Source organism: Lagenorhynchus albirostris, chromosome 1 (genome assembly GCF_949774975.1).
Source record: "Lagenorhynchus albirostris chromosome 1, mLagAlb1.1, whole genome shotgun sequence".
Lineage (NCBI taxonomy): Eukaryota > Metazoa > Chordata > Mammalia > Artiodactyla > Delphinidae > Lagenorhynchus > Lagenorhynchus albirostris.
In genome coordinates, this window is record NC_083095.1 from 181038901 (window position 1) to 181054141 (window position 15241).

The window sequence follows — 15241 nt, forward strand, 5'->3', positions numbered from 1 at the left end:
TCCCCCTGCTGACTGCAGCATCCCCTGTGGGCATGTGTCGGACCCTTCCCACCCCTATGGAAACACTGAGGTCCCTTTACTAAGCTCTCCTCAGTTACCAGTTCCGGGTGCTATCTATTCTCACTCCAGACCCTGCCTGAACAAGACATTAGGCAAATGGCCCAGGAGCACGTGTCCTTGTTTAAACTGAAACCCGAGTCGTCCTTGGATGGTGGCTCTGAGCCTGCCCGCTGCCCGCTGCCGGGGACACGGCGCCAGGAGCAGCAGGCTCTCGGGCAGGAGGTGGCTGTATGCCTCTGCCCCGTCCTGAAGGCTCTCTGGGTGTCAGTTGTTGGTAAAGGATCTTTTCCAGGGTATCCACCCACAGAAAGGCGGGTGAAAACAGAGGGGAGGGAGGGATCAGGGGGCAGCAGAGCCAGTAAGGTGATGTGTGAAAGTGTTCCCGGGAAGGTAGGGATGTTGGGAAGTCTGATGATTCCAAGGTGGGTGAGGAAGTGGCAGAGTGGGGAGAACAAATGAGGAGGAGAGGCGGCTAAGAGATAAAATGGGCCCAAAAGGGAGCCATGGGAGATATCTATCTATCTACCTACCTATCTATATAAAGAACTAGGGCTTTGCTGTTATATTATTTTAAGAATATGTAACTGTGTTGAGTTTCTGCGAGGAGCTGGTCTCTGTGCTAGACACAGAGGACACAAAGATGAGCTTCGGACAGGATAGAGGCCTCGCCCCCAGAGGGCTGGGAAGCCCGTGCAGTGGTTTCCAACCTTGCTTTTGCTTCCATATATAGGAACTTCCATATATTTATCCCCTCCCTTCTGGCCCCCACTGAGAATCACTGATACCCTGGCGCACACACACACCTACCTGAAATGCTAGGCAGGCGCGATAAGCTACACCGCGTAGGTAAGCGTCACCCTAACAGCACTGAAGAGGAAGCAAGAGGTAACATCCAAGCCGGCCCTTGAGTAAGGAGTGTGATACGGGTGGTGAAGTGGGCAGAGCATCCCACACGGGGGAGGTGGTGTGAGCAACGGCAGAAGAGTGAAGTACCCAGTAGGTCCAGGAGGAGCAAGCATCCTTGCGCCCCACGCAGGAAGGGTTGCTGGATTCAGTAAATAAAAATGGCAGATTGTCCCCCCATTAGGGCAGATTGATATTTTAAAAGTATTCATTGTTTATCTGAAACTCCAATTTGACTGGGCATCCTGTATTTTACCTGTTGGCACCCCTACCTGACCCATAGGCCCTCTGGGCACACCTCCTGGCCAGTCTAAGGAGCATGACCGGCCCCAGGGCTTCCGGGCAGTTTGCACGGGAAGCCGCTCAAAGCAGTGGCCTTACTGAGACTTGCTTGGTCAGCGGTGGAAAATGTTCCTGATTGTGTTCTGGTTTCGTCTTTAAATTATGATTAGCACAAGAGGAAAGCATTGCCAAAGGTGGCTATTTCAAATATCTCGGCGGTGAAATCATACTACTGTTCCTGCTGTACCAAGTATTGGGGGCTATCAGTGAAAAGAAATGCTGCGTGGGAAGCATGGACGTTTCCACCCTGCAAAGGGCAACCACGCTGACACCCAGACGCAGGCTTTTGACTCTCTTGCCCTCTGGTGGCCGAATATCTACACAGGAATTTGAGTTCCTGCTCCTCTCGTGCCCTTGGACTAACTGCTCTATCTCTGCAGTAAGTGACATAGTTAAGGAAGATGCAAACAGCTGCAGGTCCAGGCAGATCCTAAGCCCCAGAGCCAGCCCGAGAGGTGCCTGGATCCAGGGAAGAGGCGTAGAAGGCTGTCTTTCTCTTCTGTAGCCTCTTTGTACTCCATGAAGCTCCTGGGCCAGGTTTCAGGCCCTGGGGATTGAATCTGCCCGCCGCTGCCTTTACTTTCCTTCATTCATCCGACAGGTATTCCCAGAGTCCCTGTGATGAGCCAGGCACTGTGGGTGCTGGACGTAACATCTGGCGTATTTCATTTTGATGTGGAGTTAAACCAGAGGGTTGGCACACAGCTCTAGAAATCACACTCAAGGCAAATTGAACAAATCACTAGGCACAGGAATTTTAAAATTGTGAAAGCACCTACATGACTAATACATTTTTCGTTGACTCCAATTTTCCTGCCACATCCTTCCTTTCTAACTCATACCTACAGCGTCTTTTTGATAAACGGTCCTGAGACTTCTTGGTAACCGTTCATAATTTGGCACACAGTAATCAATCAGATTGCACATCATGCAAAATTAATGCCATGTGGCGTGCCTAGAGCTATTCCTAACTTTATGAAAAAAGAGGGTCTTGGCAGAATGTTGGATTTTTCCTCCTTTCATAGAACATGCGATGCTGAGTTGCTGACAGTGAAAGAATGTACCAACAGAAAGCTATTAGAACGGTGAAGTTGTTTTGGAAAGAGTTGGGTCTGTTTGTGGTCGTACTGACCCAAATATATCAGTGTAAAATCCTAGGTGGGATGTTGCTATGTCACCTGAGTTTGTTCAGCTCTACAGGGTCACTTTCCCAACTTCTGCCACCCCACATGCAGTTCATCTTTACACCATGCCAATTTCACTTCCTAGGTAGTTCTCAAACCTACCTGCTCTTGATGCAGATTAGTATATATAGGCTGGATAAACAACAAGGTCCTACTGTCTAGCACGGGGAACTATATTCAATATCTTGTGATAAACCATAATGGAAAAGAATATGAAAAAGAATGTATATACACGTGTGTGTGTATATATCTGAATCACTTTGCTTTATGCCAGAAATTAACACAGCATTGTAAATCAACTATACTTCAACTAAAAAAAAGTTTTTTTAATGAAAATTTGCCTTCAGCTTTCCCTTGAAATTTAAAGCACTCATGTTTCAAATCAATAAATACTTTCTTAAATGATCAAAAAAAAAATCTACTTGCTCTTTTAATCCTTACTTCCTCCTTAGGTCAGATTCTTGCATCTTTTCCCCTGAACTGTTGTAACAGACACTTTAGTGTAGTCCCTTTTGCTGCTTCTCTGAAATACATTCTCCACACAGATTTGTCTAAAACACAGATCATGTCTCTGCAGCACTTACAGGATAAAGCAGACTCCTTGTGCATGGAACGCATGGGACCACCACCTGTCCTTCCCAGCCACATCTAACATCACTCCCGTGTCCTTCCCACATCTAACATCACTCCCGTGTCCTTCCCACAAACCAATCTGAATTGGTTTGTGGACCTGTTAAACGAATATCCAAACATAGATACTACTTCTGTGCTATATTGCTTAAGGGTTTTCTCCCTTATATAACCAGATAGCCCTGAGGTGACCAAATCCCATTCTAACCATACTATGAATCTGCCCTGACTGTGTTTTCAGAGTGCTGTCATCCATGAGTACTGTGTTTATCAGATTCCAGGCTTCCTGCCTCCCCCGCCACCCGCCCCCAGCTGTGTAGGATTCTCTGGCTAATTCTCTTTGCGTCCCCAGGGTTGCGTGAAATGGATTTTGACCTCAACATGGAGTAAAAATGCTTTGGTTATAAAGGCCTACAACCTTTTTTTTGGAAAGGTTACTGGTGGGGCAAGGGTGGGGACGCCCAGTCTCTCTAACTGGGGAACAAGTTTGTTCCTGGCAGGTGCTTCCTACACTAAATTTCAACGTGTTCTAATTTTCCCAATCAGTCTTGCAAACGTAATGTCACTGGGCGTGCCTCATCCGAATCTATTCTTGATATTTCCATTATGTTTAGATTACGGAGGTCACTGCATTTTATTTTTGTTGAGAGCTCTACAGACTTTGAAGAAAAATGCCAAAATAAATTCCCTGAATTTAGTAGAGAGGGAATAGCTATGCATATCACCGTGTGGGAATGACCTGATGAATACCAACGGACCTCAGGGTTCTGCCCAGCAACGTCACTTTCTACTTTGACCCACCAGACTTAGTCACCTGTCTGGCTCTCTTAGGGATCATGACCCACATGGGGATGATAAAGGATGGTTTATCATGTTATCACTGAGATTGATAGCACTGCCTATCAGGTTCTATTTATTTATTGACCACACTAAAATGGCACTTACGAGGGGCCGGGCACTGTCCTTCTTTTATCCTCATAACAACCCTATGAGGTAGGTACTACTATTATGTCCATCTTATTGGTAGGAAAACTGAAGTCACTTGCCCAGGTTGGCATAGCAAGTAAGGGATGGAGCAGAGACTCACGCTTGGACTCAGAGTCGGCGCTGTCTCCATGCTGACACTCCTGGAGAAATATGAGCAGCTCAAGGTGACTAAAGCCACGTGCTTCTCCTCACCTTAGAGCTCAGTGCGTGCCCCGCTCAGCCTCTGTGTAAAGACGAGGCCTCAAGAGCTAGGCTGTATGTATGTGCAGACAGCATTGGTACTCAAGGTAGAACGCTGGGAATAAAGCATAAGCAACTCCCTGCTCCCTCCCGTTAGTACAGCTGGGGCCCCGGATGGAAGAGCTGCTTAAGAACAAAGACGCTCCAGCCTGAGTTGTTATCCTCCTTCCTGACATGAGCCTGGGTTGTCTGCAAAAGCTGTAGTAGAAGAACTGAGATATTAGGGTATCATGGCGAGGGGTCTCAGAATTTATCCAGCCTAAAGCCTTCATTCTACAGGTGAGAAACCCCAGGACCCAGAGAGGTTAAATAACCACTCATCCAGGCTTCCCTGGTGGCTCAGTGGTTAAGAATCCACCTGCCAATGCAGGGGACACGGGTTCGAGCCCTGGTCCGGGAAGATCCCACATGCTGCGGAGCAACTAGGCCCATGTGCCACAACTGCTGAGCCTCTGCTCCACAACAAAAGAAGCCAAAACAATGAGAAGCCAGCGCATCGCAACGAAGAGCAGCCCCCACTCGCCGCAACTGGAGGAAGCCCATGCACAGCAACGAAGACCCAGTGCAGCCAAAAACCAAAACAAAGCAAAACAAAAACAAATAAATAAATTTAGGCAAAGCAGTTATTTAAAAGAGGCAAATCAGCTTTATTAAAAACAAACAAAACCACTCCTCCAAGATCACACAGCTCAAGAGTGAGCAGGAATTTGCTTCTGTGTAAACTGAGAACCTGAGTAAAACAGCACTTTGTTAATTACTAGTTTACTGCCTCTGTTTTGTTATCTTTGGATTTTTTGTTCACCAGGCCACACTTATTGTTGTTGTTGTTGTTTTCTTATTGGATAAACATAGATGCTGGTCTACGTAACTTCTGTGTCATAGTGACTCAGACTGGTGTGAAATCGATGAGCTTTTCCTTGGGAGAATATTTAAACCAGAGTGGGAAGATCGCAGAGCATGTGCTCTTGTGAACAACTACGCAGAGAAGGCGGGAAGGGGAAACAGAGAGACATTGCCCATGACCCCAGCAGACACACCATGAAACGGTTCGTTTATTATAGCTCCAAACTAACTGCCCTGCTGCTCATCTGCCCCCTCCCCGCCACTCCATGCAATAAAGCCCCCACTGTGCGAACAGAATCACTTTCTAAAGCACGGATTTGGTCCATTCACCCCTCGTGGCCTACAGATGACAAGTTAAACTTCTCCTTTGAAATGCAAGAACCCTCTAAATGGCCCTTACTTGTTTTAACAAATCTTCTGCCAATCCCCATCCCCATCATCAATTTTTTATTTATTTTTTAAAAATTAGAAAATAATTGAACTATAGTTGATTTATAATGTTATATTAGTTTCAGGTGTACAACATAATGATTGGATATTTTTATAGATTATACTCCATTTAAAATTATTATAAAATACTGACTATATTCCCTGTGCTGTAGTCTTATTTATTTTATACCTAGCAGTTTGTACCCCTTAATCCCCTTCTGCTATCTTGCCCCTCCCCCTTCCTCCCCATGGGTAACCACTAGTTTATTCTCTGTATCTGTGAATCTGCTTCTGTTTTTTTATATTCATTCGTTTGTTTTATTTTTTAGATTCCACATATAAGTGAAAATGTACAGTATTTGTCTTTCTCTGTCTGACTTACTTGACTAAGAGTAATACCCTCCAGGTCCATCCATGTTGCTGCAAATGGCATTATTTCATTCTTTTTTATAGCTGAGTAACATTCCATTGTGTATATACCACATCTTCTTTATCCCTACATGTAATGATGGACACTTTGGTTACTTCCATGTCTTGGCTATTATAAATAATGCTGCTATGAACATCGGGGTGCATATATCTTTTCGAATTACTGTTTTCGTCTTCTTCGGATATATACCCAGGACTGGAATTGCTGGATCATATGGTGGTTCTATATTTAGTTTCTTGAGGAACAGCCATGCCGTTTTCCACAGTGGCTGCACCAATTTATATTCCCAGCAACAGTGCACAGGGGTTCCCTCCTCACCAACATTTATTATTTGTTGTCTTTTTGATGATAGCCATTCTGACAGGTGTGAGAGATCTCATTGTGATTTTGGTTTGCATTTCCCTGATGATTAGTGATGCTGAGCGTCTTTTCATGTACCTGTTGGCCATCTTTATATCTTCTTTGAAAAAAATGTCTATTCGGGTCTTCTGCCCACCATTAATTTTTAAAAATGTCTTCATTTTCGGCCATTATTTGTCACCATCCCCTACTCCCCACACTCCCCAACACATACCCCACAACTCATGCTCTCAAGGCATTGGCTATTGCACTCGGGTTCCCTGAGTTGAAATGCTCGTTCCCCAGAGATTCGCCTGGTGACACTCTATTTATTCTTTGAGACCACATGGCACCCTCGCTCCCGTCTTTCCTGTTCTTGATAAATATGGTTGCTCCTCCTTCCATGCCCCTGCTTTATACCTTTACTAGAAATCTTCTCATCATTCTCTAATTAAGTCAACATAGATATTATCTTCTTAGTCTACATGGTACCATCATTCCTTCATTGATCCCACCATGCAAAACATTTTCTCAGTGTCTCAGTGGGCCAAGGGCTGTGGTACGAGCTGGGGATTCAAAAATGATCTAAAGCTATTCTCACTCCTTTGAGACCTTACAATCTCATGACAGAGGCTCACATATGAGCAAATAAATACTGTGCAGTGTGACAAACATTCACAAATCTATGGCTTGTCTTATCACTTCCTCCATCCTTAACATCCGCCAATGGCAAAGGAGTGCTCGATAACTTCTTGAACAAGTGATGGTAGGAATGAATGATGCCATGGATGGATTGGTCACCTTTAACCTAAACCAGTACTCCACACGGCAGTGTCTTATGAGGCACTTTTAAGAGTTACACAAACAAAACATTTTACTTTTAAAAACCAGTTATGTGTCTACTCTACTATATGTAAGAAAATATATAATTATCAAACCCATACTTTTAACAATATTATAGATGAGAAAAAGCTTAATCTTTTTAAGTGAGTCAATATAAAGTCCATACTAATATAATGTGAAAATTTGGTTGCAGAATATAAATGGCTGAACTTTTAGAAATACTGCCTTAAACAAGGTAACTTTCAGTTTCCTTTCCTTTTTCTTTCTTTCATAAATTTATTTATTTATCTCTGGCTGCGTTGGGTCTTTGTTGCTGCGTGTGGGCTTTCTCTAGTTGTGGAGAGCGGGGGCTACTCTTCGTTGCAGCGCGTGGGCTTCTCACTGCGGTGGCTTCTCTTGTTGTAGAGCATGGGCTCTAAGTGCGTGGGCCTCAGTAGTTGCAGCACGCGGGCTCAGGAGTTGTGGCTCGTGGGCTCTAGGCACGTGGGCTTCAGTAGTTGTGGCACACGAGCTTAGTTGCTCCACAGCATGTGGGATCTTCCTGGACCAGAGCTTGAACCCGTGTCCCCTGCATTGGCAGGCGGATTCTTAACCACTGCACCACCAGGGAAGTCCCCACCGTTTGCTTTTCGTAGGTTTTGTTCTTTTCCTCAATCCAGTCTATATAAATTGACCTGTAGAATTTGGGGAACCTCTTGAAATAAATCTTTTAGTGTAAAAACTTGCAGCCAAGGGCAATTTAAATCTTTAAAAAGATAGGACAAAGAAAGTGTGTGTGTTGAAGATGTACCAAACCATATTTATATTATTTTATTTCAGAAGTGATTCTGTAAACTCTTCACTTGGATGTCCTGATTTTCACAGGTGAGACCTGTTCAGATGACAGGGGATAGAACTGCACATAGGCTGGGTTGAGGAGGGAGGAAGATTAGGGAATGGCTTTGCCAGGCATCCTGAGCAGTTGGACATGGTTCTTTGACATTTATTAGGTACAGCAGTAGCTACATGAGGACGAGGATGACAGCAACTCTGGGAAACCAACAGGGATCTGTCTTTGTCCTCGTACAGCTGTTTCGTGCCTACCTGGTCTTTTTTTCCTGTGGCTGCCGCTTACTCTTTTTTTTTTTTGGCTGTGTGGCATGCGGGATCTTAGTTCCCTGACCAGGAATCAAACCCGCGCCTCCTGCAATGGAAGCGCAGAGTCTTAACCACTGGACCACCGGGGGAGTCCCTGCTTACTCTTTATTTCTCCCTTCTCTCTTCTCTCTCTCTCTCTCTCTCTCTCTCTCTCTCTCTCTCTCTCTCTCTCTCTCTCTCTCTCTCTCTCTCTCTCTCTCTCTCTCTCTCTCCCCCCCCCCATGGCTTTTGCCTGCTAACGTCTCTGTTTGTGGGTCTCAGCTTTTCGCCCACCATATGCTTGCATCTGGGGTGACTAACTCAACCCAAGTTCCCTGGGACTTCCCAGGTTTTAAGCCCAGAATTTCCACATCCTGGGAACACCCAAAGTCCTGGGCAAACCATCTCTTTTCTATATGGCTCATATGCAAATTCTGTAAGAAAGAAGAGGGAAGACCTGACTGGGTCTCTTAACCCCTCCCCAGCCCAGAGCATCAGAGCTCTCCCACCAGGCTCTCCCATCAGGGTGCTAATCCCTAGTGGCTGGACCAAGGTCAGGCTTGGGGGTGGCATAGAGAAGCTTCCCCAGTGCCTTCCTCAGAAGGCGCTTGTGAGCTGGGCAAGCCTGGAATTTGCTTTGCTGGTCCCCTTTTCACTGTACACACCAGTTTGTCATTTATCAGGGTCCTGGGGTTCTTATGCATATTGGCTGTGGGTGTGTTGAATGGCGGATGTATATATGTGAGGGACCAGGTAGAAACTACCTGTTATCATTTCATTCCTTTCGTTTTTATGAAATCAATCATGGTACACAGATTAGACTCCTAATATAGTGTTATGGAAACCCTGGCCCAGCTTCTAATTATGATCCCAACCTTGTCCACTCCAGAGAACATAAAGTTTGCAAAAAGCTATGTTTCAGTAGCAAAACAGCATAACCTGGGAAACGTCGAATTTTAAGCACATGGGGATGAACACAAAATTCCCCCCCCACCCCCCTCCGGCTGGAAGGCAGAGAAGCTGAGCTGCAGAGTGGTTGGTAAAGGCCGGAGGTCTTCATCTCCCTCCCCAAGTTCAGCACCCCACCCACCCACTTGGCCCCAGAAATTAGGTCCTTCATTATTAAAACTGTTTTTCCCATCTGCAAGAAACAGAAATTCTCCCCACCTCTTAAATTCTAGGGGCCGGGTTGGGGGAGAGAAAAATGAAATCGCTGTAAAAATACTTAAGTTCTGAAGCACATGATTGGTTTTCAGGAACTGACCGTAAAACTAGAGGGTGGAGAAGCTGGAGGGCCGAGGCTCGGGGCAGGGCTGCTGCAGCATCCCGTACCCCATTGCACTCCCGGGGCACCCCGCGTCCTAGGAGCATCGGCAGCGCCGTACTCCACGTGCGGGGTGAACTCGGCCAGCTCTGCGCCATCCCGGTGTCACTGCGTACCCCTGTTGCCCCCCACCCCCTCCCCTCCCTCCCCCTCCCCTCCCCTCCCCCACCCCTCCCCTCTCCCCCCACCTCTCGGGAACCGAAGGGCCGTGTATTTGCAGTGACCTTTCCATTCTCTGCTGTCGGTGGCTCTCTTACAAATAAAGTTTGTGGCTGTTACTCACCAAAGCTAAGAACTGCTGAGAAAACTGAAAAAACAAGTCTAGATGCATTATTGAAACAAAGTCTAGTTCAGCGTTTACTTGGCACTGAAGCATAGGGAGACCATCAGTCCAGTTTGAAATGGGTTCCCCTGCCCTGGTAGGAAAGGTGAGGAGCTCTGAGTTCTAGAGGTAGGGGTGGAGGAGAGCAGAGGCTCAGGGGAGGGAGCAGTAAGGACCATCCCCTCCCCTTAGGGCCCCAAGACGCACGTCTGTAGACCTGGTTTCTGCTGAATCAAGGTCACCTCCAGGGCAGACTCTCAGGGCCCCACACCCCACCCCTGTACCGTACAGGTGTGCCTTCCCGGCCACGCCTACCCCAGCTCATCTCACGGGCTCTTTCCCCTACTGACCATGTCCAGGCTCCTCTCCAGCATCTCTGATGGCTGGTCCCAGCCTCACCTCCTCAGGGAAGCCCTGCCCACCTGGGATGGTCCATGGCGGTACAGAACCAGCACACCGGCTAGCACACACAGCACACACCAGGCCTCAGCGAGCAGAGAGGATGCTATGCCTGGTGCCGCGTGGCTCGTACAGCAGTGCTCCCCGAATAATACCAGACCCAATTCTATAGTCGAGGGGAGAGGGATTTTAGAAGCTGGGTATAACCTCCCCTTTACCAACCCTGACTTGATTCTTCATTTCAGTAGAGCAAAAGGAATTAGAATAATTGAGAGACCCCCTAAGGTGGTTGTGAGAAAAGAGGATAAAAGATCCTAAGTAGGGGGGAGGGATTAATTGGGAGATTGGGATTGACATGTACACACTACTATATATAAAGTAGATAACGAATAAGGACCTACTGTCTAGCACAGGGAACTCTACTCAATACTCTGTAAGGACCTCTATGGGAAAAGAATCTAAAAAAGAGTGGATATATGTATAACGGACTCACTTCGCTGTACCTCTGAAACTAACACAAAGATGTAAATCAACTATACTACAATAAAAATTAAAACAAACAAAAAAAAGATCCTAAGTATTCAGCAAGTTTAACAGGGTGAAAGCTGACCAGGATACAGAAGAGACAGGACCCTGACTGGCATTAACGCTCCGGGCCTCAGTTTGCTCATCTGCAGAATGGGGGAGGCCAGTGGGGAGAAGGGAACCACAGGATCCCAGTCTTCTGGCTCTGTGATTGGCTCCCCCACGACACCCGTGTCCCCCACGACACCCGATGGCTCACCGCAGCTTTTGAGGGAGGCCATGTGGAGAAGCCCCAAAGCAGAAATAGGCCCAGCGAAGTCCCTTTCCGGTGAGGCCTCACCAAATACTCCATACTGAAAGGGTTCATAATGGTATCACTGGGAAAAGCGAGGAAGCCAGCAGGGCACTAACGTCTGTGGAAGTTCTCACATTCCCGTGGATTCCATCCTGGGCCTTTAGGAATTCTGTGGACTATGTCGTGGTTTAGTTCACTCTGGGAGAAAAGGCATGAGCATATACAAGTTGCAGTTTCCACTTAAAAGCTGCCACCTGGGATCCAGACCGGGTCTGCGGTGACCCCGCATGAGCTCCACCCTGACGTACTGCACACATGGCAGCTTAGCTGCAGTGTTTTGCGGAGGAGGTCTGTGCTCTCCTGTATCTAGCAACTTAAAAGAGATAAAAAGAAACCCCAATAAAAACTAACATCAATGGATTCTTTTGAAAAGAAAGCAAATCTGCTTAAAGCATTAACACATTGGATCTAAGTGTGGCTCATGAGGAATTTGTTATGACGTCGGGGAGGAAAGTTCCAGGACATCGGAATAGAGAGACTTGAGTGGAGCGGGGGGCTCTTGGCCACCTCCCTTCTCCTTGGCCAGCAGGGTCTCTTTGGAGCAATGGGGATTTTAAGAACTGTGAGGAAGACTGGTTATTCTGTGGAGAGATGCTGGAGCTATAAATGCTTACCTGGTCCCATCTGTGAGATCTTCGCCCTAAACACAGAAAGGAAAATTCTGTTTTGGTGGATGAATCATACAGAATATCATATTGTAGAATTTGTGTTTCTTGATGTGAAATTGTTGGTGGGGCTTGTAATACAGAGATGAGGCTCACACCTTTAACTAATGCTTAAGTTTCTCTTTTGAGGTCTGTGTTGGGAAACTCAAGCAGCATTATTACGTTCATTTTGCATTTGGAAACCAGAGGAGTATGTAGGGCTTATCTTGGACTACACGTAAGTGACCATCTGTGCTGGTTTGCCAGGGACAGTCATACTTTCTGCATCTTGTCCTGTTGTCATTATTAATGGTGTCCCCTTTCCCTATCACAAGTGCTCTGGTTTATATTTAAGTATACAGTCGCCCTACCCAGCTGACACACAGCTGGCAACAGTAGGATTGAAGATCCTGCATTTCATTCACCAGATCACCCATTTAAGCAAATGTTTTCCCAGTTGTCAAAAGTCCTTTATTTCTGACTTACAGAGCGACACACAACAGTGTGTCCTTTAGAAAAGGAGGTGGGTGACACGTCAGACATGAGGTCTCTGATTGAAACATTGTTGCTCGTTTTTCACTTCGTTTTGTTTGACTTTCACAGTTATCAAGGCCTTGGAAAATTATATTTTATGACTTTGCCCAGCAATAATTATTTCTTTTGTGTCCCAATGTCATATCATTTTAAGCTCTCGTGTTCTTAATAGAGTTTAAAGTTAAAAAAAAAAAGGAAAGAAAAGAAAACAAAAATTGAAACATAGCAGCACAGTTCCACAGATGCTTGATTCTAGCCATGATTTCTCTCCTGAAAAACTTACACAAAGGCAGTTGACATGCTTTCCTCAGCCCTGGAATGAAATAGGCCTGCCGAGAAGTCATACACAACAGTTTATGAATTTTGTGATTAATGCCCAGCATGGCGATGCCTGTTGAAGTTCTATTATCACAACCAGTAATGGCCCAGTTCAGTCATAGGTTTGCTCTGAGTGCTAAATCACCATTTGCCCTTACCTCACTCTTTTATCTCATCAGTTGTCTTTCCTTTTATTTATTTTTAAATTGTCTTTATTCAGATGATATGATTTTTTTTTTTTTTTTTTGGCCACACCACGCTGTATGTGGGATCTTAGTTCCCCAAGCAGGGATCGAACCCACGTCCCCTGCGTTGGAAGCGTGGAGCCTTAAACACTAGACTGCCAGGGAAGTCCCGTCTTTCCTTCTAAATGACACGTCTCTGTGTCTTAGCTCACTTTGAGTCACGAATTGCCAACATATGGAGCCATTAACCAAGAAATCGTCTTGCACCCTTGCTGGTTAACTGAAATGGAGTTGAAAATGTAGCCTGCTGGTAACCTCTTGTAGTTCTCTATGTGACTGTGGGAAAATCGCATGTCAAGTTCTTCCCGCTTTCCTTACGCCTTTCACAGCAAATTTCAAAGTCTGGCAGTAGGCAGATTGGTTTGTCCTAGCAAGTTTTTCATCCAGAAATTAAATTAGACTGAAAAGCCTTGTATACATCCAGTTCAAATAGTGTTTCTTCCAGAAGGAACATCTCCACAGTAATGGCAATGACAATAATAGTGTGTTTCATGAAGATATGAGTTACTAAGCTAATGTAGATTGTAGAATACAGTTACTGTTTTCCAGAGACCCCTTTCAGAGAAACTGACAATCAGCGAAAAGTTCTTAGTAAAGGGCTGTGTGTTTTGGGGAGAGATGTATAGAATAGTGCCATGGCATTAACACAGAGCCTCTCAAAGTGTTGCCAGTTCCTGTGCTCAAGGAGGAGGAACAAAGGGCCAGTAATGAGTAGAGAAGAAGCTTTTCCCCATATTGTGGTCAGAAAGTTTGACTTCAGGAGAACATGTTTTACTGTAAATATGTCTACATTTCATGGTCCTTAACGATTTATGTTAATGATCTTCACTGCTAATGCCTTTTTCTTTTGTGCATTCCCCAGAGAATTCTGCTTCGAGGAATGTCTACAGAGGCAGCAGTCTGCTTTGCTTTGGGGGAGGGGAGGGTTCGATCAGCTAAGACACGTGGTCCCCCAAGGGGGTTCCTTGGGCTGCCAGGAAACTAAGCAGAGTTCAGGATGCTTGGAGAGCTGCCCCCATCTTGCTTACCCCGGCGTCATCAAGAGGTGCTCTTCTGCTCTCACACTTTCCAAACAGCCCCAGGCAGGCAAAATCTGCATCTCAAAATGGATCTTTTCTGCCTGGATTGAGCTAGTCTGGAAGGGCCCCAGGTAGGGCGGGGTGCTGTTGCTTGTTGAGGACTGCCCTTGGAGGTGCCTTGCTACCTCCTTCATCCTGGGACCCTGCACTCTCCTGGGCCTCTGTACTGTGTCAGGTGACAGGTGGAAACTGCCAGAAGCAGGCTCTTCACACACCACATCGAGTCAGGTTGGTGTCAGAGCCCAAAGCCCAGGGACATCTGGTTTAGGCTGATGACCTGGTGCTGCAGGGTTGCTCTCTCTCTCCGTGTGCCCTGCCCCCATCCTTTCTGGCATGAATCATCTGAAGACAAATACACAACATCTATACAAGGATCCGGATAATCTGGACCTGGGGGCCTGAACACAGATCCCTCCTTCATAAGCACTTTGTACCCAAGGAAATAGTCAGGTTGAAAGGAGATTCGGCTGGCTTTTGCCGCAGGCTACCAGTACAGAAACTGTGTAAGATTAGCTCCTCCTTAAAGCAAGATTACCAGGTCCTTCTGTTGCAAAGTCACGGAGTCCTTGAGTTACCTGCGCCTTCAAACCCAACTGCCTGCCTTCCTGCTACCAGGCTTGGCTTTAACTTTCTAGATGATCTACCACTTCTTGGGTTTCAAGAAAAATTCTTTTAGGAGTTGAGGGGTCTCTTCTTCCCTTCCTGATGTGAGTTGAGCTCACCTCCTGGCAGGATGACTTTTCTTTGTCCTTTACAGCCTTCCGAATCTTTCTTCTCCTAAGTGGCCAAAATATGTCCCCCACGCTGCCAAAGCACACAGGTGACTCAAGGTCAGAATCAGGAGCATAGGCCAGCCATTGTTCTGCACACGTTCTTCATCTAAATTAATCTAAAACCTTGCCTGAATGACCTGTAAACTGGCTCAAGTTATGGGCAGCGGCCTAACCTCTGTGTTCCCCACCCCCCAAAATGCTGGGGCTCCTACAGATTAAAATATCACGCCCTCCCTACCAGCGAGTGTGTTACTTGTCCGTATCTGAAACAGCGGCACCCACGTTGCTCAGATTAGTTTCCCGTTTTGTTGTTGTTGTTTTTTTTTTGTGGACACTGTGCCTCCTCTTTTCACTTTCTGGGAAATTTGCCAGTGTTT